We start from the raw sequence: 4,323 nt of genomic DNA on the forward strand, positions 1-4,323 counted from the left end.
TATGTACCCTGATTTATTAATGTCATCCCATTACCATTAATAAAAATTTATTTAAAAAAAAAAAAAAGAAACTGTCTTTTTATTTATTAATTTTTTTTACTGAGAAAAACAGGAACAGACAGGAAGGGAGAGAGAATTTCAATTTCATTCTTCTTACAGCTTGTTATTTTTTTTAATTCCCTTTTTCTAGATACCATCAGTTACTGATAAGACAAATGAGTTTTTATCAGTAGAGTTTTATTTATTTATTTATTTATTTATTTATTTATTTATTTATTTATTTTTGCTTTTGGAAAGTAGAGTTTTATTTTAATGTAAGTACCTGAGCAGGCCTTTCGTAAGTTCCACTATTGCATCTAATTGAAGACTATGCAAAATTTCCCAGAGACAATGAATTTTGATTTTCTATTAGATGATTCTTTATAGTATGTTCCTAAGAAAACACTGTTCTCTTCAGACTTATTTATTTTTCCATTGCAGTTGTGGTTTGGTAACTCGTAAATGTTACTCTGAAAATTCTATAACTTTTTCTAGGGTATGTGCTTCAATTATTTAATTCTACATTCTCTGTTTTATAGACAGACTTATTGGTGTCCACTGCACCCATGGTTTAAACAGGACTGGCTACCTCATGTGCAGGTGAGTTATAACCACTACAGGCAGATCACATCTAAGTTTTGTTTAATTACTGATATTAATTAGTTGCAAAAAGTGCAATCATGATAGAAATGTATGGAGTAGAAAGCAATATTGCCCACCACCCAGAGATTATGGCCAGTAGTAATTTAGAGCATATTTTTTCAGACTTTAAAAATGCATATATATTAGTGCATATTTAAAAGGCTGCATTATTCCTTTGTTTACTGATGAAGATAAAATCAGAAGATTTTGATACTATAAAACATTAAATTAGGCCCTGGCCGGTTGGCTCAGCCGGGTTTGATTCCCGGCCAGGGTACACAGGAGAAGCGCCCATCTGCTTCTCCACCCCTCCCCCTCTCCTTCCTCTCTGTCTCTCTCTTCCCCTCCCGCAGCGAGGCTCCATTGGAGCAAAGATGGCCTGGGCGCTGGGGATGGCTCCTTGGCCTCTGTCCCAGGTGCTAGAGTGGCTCTGGTCGCGACAGAGCAACGCCCCGGAGGGGCAGAGCATCGCCCCCTGGTGGGCAGAGTGTCGCCCCCTGGTGGGCGTGCCGGGTGGATCCCGGTCGGGCACATGCGGGAGTCTGTCTGTCTCTCCCCGTTTCTAGCTTCAGAAAAATAAAAAAAAAAAACCATTAAATTAATGAGCATTATTCTATGAACATTTTCAACTACATATGCTATTGTCTCAGCTAATTTTTCACTGAGACAGAATTTTTTTTTTTTTTTTTTTTTTTTGTGAGAGAGAGACACACAGTCAAGGACAGACAGACAGGAAGGGAAAGAGATGAGAAGCATCAACTTATAGTTGTGGCACCTTAGTTGTTATTGATGGCTTTCTTATATCTGCCTTGACCAGGGGGCTACAGTCGAGCTAGTGACCCCTTGCTCAAGCCAGTGACCATGGGTTCATGTCTGTGATTTTATACTCAAGCCGACCTTGATCAAGCTGGTGATCCTGCACTCAAGCTGGATGAGCCTGCGCATAAGCCAGAGACCTTGGGGTTTTGAACTTGGGTCCTCAGCATCCCAGGCCATTCTTCCAGCACTGTGCCACTACCTGGTCAGGCAAGAGGGAATTTCTTAATGAAAAACCTGATGTTCATATTATTTTTTGTGGTTGTTGCTACAGTATACTGATTTGTGTTTGTTTATTCAGAAAATATTTATTGAGCATTTGTTGTTGTAAGCACAGTGCAGGGTGCTAGCCAAAAGACTTGTGAGTTTGTGAGCAAATACACTTGATCGGCCCTTTAGGAATCTAACAGTCTAGAGAGAGAATAGCTATTCACGAATCACAGAAATGCATATAGAATTAAACTTTGACAAGTGCCAAGGTGGAGGGGAACATGGTATGAAGATGCATATTAATGGGGAAGATTTGACCTCTCTGTGAAGATTAGAGAAGCTTTTTGTGGGGAGGTTTGATTTGCTATCTGAAGGAATAGTAGATATTAAGAAGACAGGGGCATTGGGGAGAGAATTATGGGTATAAGGAAAAGTAAGACCCTATAAGGGGGACTGGCCAGGAAGGCTAGGCTGTGGTGGAAGTATGGCATTGAAATAGAACTGGAAATATGGGTAGGATCTAGATCATGCAGGCTTATACTTAAGGTTTTTTACTTTATCTTAAGAGTAATAGAAAATCATTGATCTTTTTTCATTGAGGGTTAGTGTAGAACATGATCATTTGCATTCTCCACCTATCTATTTTGTCCTATGTGGAGAATACACCTCAGAGGCACAGGGAGAAAGCATGTAGACAAGTTAGGAGGCTTTTGTGGACATTGAACTTAATGGTGGTTTGGTCCTGGGTGTGATGTTCATTTTGGGAGAAAGATCTGGACATTCTAGAGCTATTTAAGTGATGTTATTGTTAAGATTTGTGGTGGGTTGAAAATGAAAGTAAGGAAAAATGAAGTAATGGTGACTCGTAATCTGCTGACCCATCACTTGGTTAAATAATATTTTTTATGGATGCTATTAATATTTTCCTTAATTTCTCTTTTGCTATATGTTCATTTCCTGGTAAATATGATCATATTTTGATTTTAAAAATTACTTGGATTTTATCAAGTACATTTTTAACATCTGCGAATTCTGTTTGGTATTTTCTTCTCTTTTATTTATTAAATTGTTACATTAATGTAAGAAATTTTATTAATAGATTTTAAAGTTTGTTTCATCCTTGGAATAAAGCCTTTTTGTGATCGTGGTATATCATTCTTAATTATCTTTAATTATTGGATTAGATGTGCTAATATTTTCTTAAGATTTTTATACTATATTGGTAAGTGAAATTAGACATTTTCTGAAAAAGTTGCTTTTTTAAGTATATAAATGACTCCAATTATGTTGTTTTGTTAGATATTTGATTGATGTAGAAGGCATGAGGCCAGATGTTGCAATTGAATGTAAGTATGAGGGTTATAGATGTTCTTTCCTTTTTGTAGAAGTTGAGGTAGAAATGTAGATGAAATTCTCAATTTCTGGAAGAAAAGAAAAGTTTGTAATTTATTTCTTCTGACATGAAATTATCTTTAGGCAAAACATTATGTCGGGATGTATCTGAAATAATTGATCTAGAACAGCCTTAATAGATAGACAGTGGATTTCAGCTCTGATCTGCTTTCTCTGGGAGAGAAGTGCTTTTTGTAGTTATGTCTAACAGTTCTTCCACTCCTCAGTATTCAATAGATGCCGGGGTCATTGCATAGAAAGACAGAACTACATTGAAGATCTTCGAAATGGTCCTTTCAGAAAGTAAGTTGCATTTTTTGTGTGAGGTTTGTGGTTAGGGAGATCGGTTTTTATGTCATTTAAGTTGCACATGCCTATTCTTCTTGTGGCTTGTTTACTTGCTCAGGGAAATCTAAACAGATAAGAATGAGGAGAGGATGGGATTGTTATTTTTATGGGCCAAAATATATATATATACTAGATTGGCTACTGACTTTGGAAACCAGTTAATATTGTGTGTAAAAACCATTCTCTTTGAGGGATCGAGATTCCAGGGCTTCCAGATCAAGTGGTTTCGAAAACTCAAAGTATTTGATGGAACCAGTCCGCACTGCTAATAGGCTGTACACCGAGGACCTAGGAATAGCATGTGTCAGAGCCAAGGTTACCCAACACCGTCTTGGCATTTCCACACTCAGACCCAAGGTCTGCAGCAGTCAGTAAGGTATCTCTGCTTTCCCTGTTTCTAGAAGTGAAATAGAAGTCAATAGCATTAAAAATTAGTGCAAACACATTGTGATAATGGTTAGGAACTGACATTTCCTTGCTAATCTTTGTTAACCAGAAGATAGTGTTTCTTCGTATTTTGCGTTTCTGGCTGGAAAATCAAGTGTGGGATGGGAAATATATGACTTTTCAGAAGCAGTTGGGAAGGAGACTTAGAAATTGTTATTGCTTCTAAACTCAGGTTAAGCCAACAATTTGATGTCACTACCAGAGAGATTCTTGCTTTCTTTGGCTATGGTAATAGTGGTATAGTTTTCAGCATAAAGAAGTTTGATTTAAAGAGTAAATATAACTTACAGGGAAAGTAGTAAAAATTCCAGTTCAGAAACTTGGAAGGGATTCGAACAGTTAAATCAGAAAAATATTTCCCCTTGGGAAATAGAAAAAAGTCTCAGTACAGTTAAAATAGCAAGGTTCTGTTCTTTGCCTGTTAATTTA

At 36.8% G+C, this 4,323-nt stretch overlaps 1 long non-coding RNA gene across 1 annotated transcript; it reads left to right on the forward strand.

Moving 5' to 3' along the window:
• Window positions 1-577: 577 nt before the first annotated feature.
• Window positions 578-3,403, forward strand: LOC136387081 (uncharacterized). Its single transcript, XR_010748073.1, has 3 exons — window positions 578-639; window positions 3,007-3,053; window positions 3,327-3,403. It is a non-coding gene; the product is annotated as an uncharacterized lncRNA (long non-coding RNA).
• Window positions 3,404-4,323: the final 920 nt, after the last annotated feature.

This window comes from Saccopteryx leptura, unplaced genomic scaffold (assembly GCF_036850995.1).
Source record: "Saccopteryx leptura isolate mSacLep1 unplaced genomic scaffold, mSacLep1_pri_phased_curated manual_scaffold_68, whole genome shotgun sequence".
NCBI classification, from domain to species: Eukaryota; Metazoa; Chordata; class Mammalia; order Chiroptera; family Emballonuridae; genus Saccopteryx; species Saccopteryx leptura.